The sequence below is a fragment of the Merops nubicus genome, unplaced genomic scaffold (assembly GCF_000691845.1).
Source record: "Merops nubicus isolate BGI_N331 unplaced genomic scaffold, ASM69184v1 scaffold24375, whole genome shotgun sequence".
Lineage (NCBI taxonomy): Eukaryota > Metazoa > Chordata > Aves > Coraciiformes > Meropidae > Merops > Merops nubicus.
This window is the reverse complement of record NW_008607945.1, coordinates 4,588-5,955: the sequence shown is the minus strand read 5'-3', so window position 1 is coordinate 5,955 and position 1,368 is coordinate 4,588.

Genomic DNA, 1,368 nt, shown 5'->3' with positions numbered 1-1,368 from the left:
CCTGGTGCTGGAGTGCCCCAGCCCTGCCCCTGCCCCAGGAGCTCCCGTCTGAGCCCTGCCCATCCTGGCCTCAGTTCCCTGCAGGGGGATGCACCTGAGTGGTGGGTGACATCTGCTGTGCAGACACTTGGACCTGAGCCCGGGTGTCTCTAGAGCTGCAGGAGTGACACGGGGGTGTCTGGGCACAAACCAGGGCAGCCCATACCAAACGTTACCCCAGCACCAATAACCCACGGCCCCAAATTCCTGTTTCTTTCTGTGAGCAAGAGGGGGAGCCAGGGCTGGCAGCTCGGGTGTCTTTGGTGGTGTTGGGGGGGTCTACAAATAAGCAGGAGGAATTCAGCTGAGGGTGTTGCAGCTACCAAATCTCAACCCCCCGAGCACCCCAGGCTGGGACAAGCCCCGTGTGCTCTGATCCTAAGTAGTTCCTCTACAGCAGAAGCAGGATGTCTTTTTCTCCTTATCAGAGGACAATTCCCCCTCCTCTTCCCTTCTGAAAACTCACCTCTTCCACTCATTTCCTCCACCTCACTGGCCAGGGTCTCACTCTCTTCTCTCTCCATCCTGGATGCCAGTATGTCTGCAGAAGATCAACAGGAGGGGAGGCAGGATTCCCTGTCAAAAGTGGAAACTGCAACACTCAGGCTGCCTCAAGAGGATAAAGAAGCAGCTGGAATGATGGGGAAAGTCACAGCATTCAGCACTGCTTAGACAGCCAGTGCTCACCTGCAGGCTGGCTCCAGGAAAGGAGGTTTTGGACGGGTCTGAAGGTCTTCAGTCTGCTCTCCACTCCTCTGATCTCCACGTCAGTAAATGGCTCTGCTGGGCTTGGACAGAGTTTCCAGCTTGGTTGAGTGAGTTGATCCAAGTCCAGAGGGGCTGGATGGCCTGGAGAGCACAGCTGAGAGTCTGGTACCTGCACCTCTGTGGGGGCCACACCAGGGCAGCTTCCACCTCTCCTCCTGGTGGCCGACTCCCACCCCCTGGAGCAGACCACAGCCCTGACCTCTTCTAACGCCTGAGCTTGAGGGTTCCCCCCAACGTCCCTGCAGAGCCCTTGTCCTGTCTGCATCACAGGAGCTGCTGCATCTCCCCACCCTCTGGGCAGCTGCAGGGGGGTGATAAGTGCCCGCTGGCAGGGGCTGTATCTGCCTGCAGCAGGGTGCTCAGAGCCCTCCGGGGCCATTGGCACCACGTGCACCTCCAGCCCCGGGTGGTGTCACCTGGGGACAGCAGCCGTGACCAGTGGCCATGATCTGGGTCTCCAGGCTGCATGCTGTGATGAGGGAAGAGGTCCTCACAAGGACCTGCTGCTAGGGGCCTGGGAAGGCAGGATGGGGACAGACTGGCTCAGAAGAGGCCACTCCA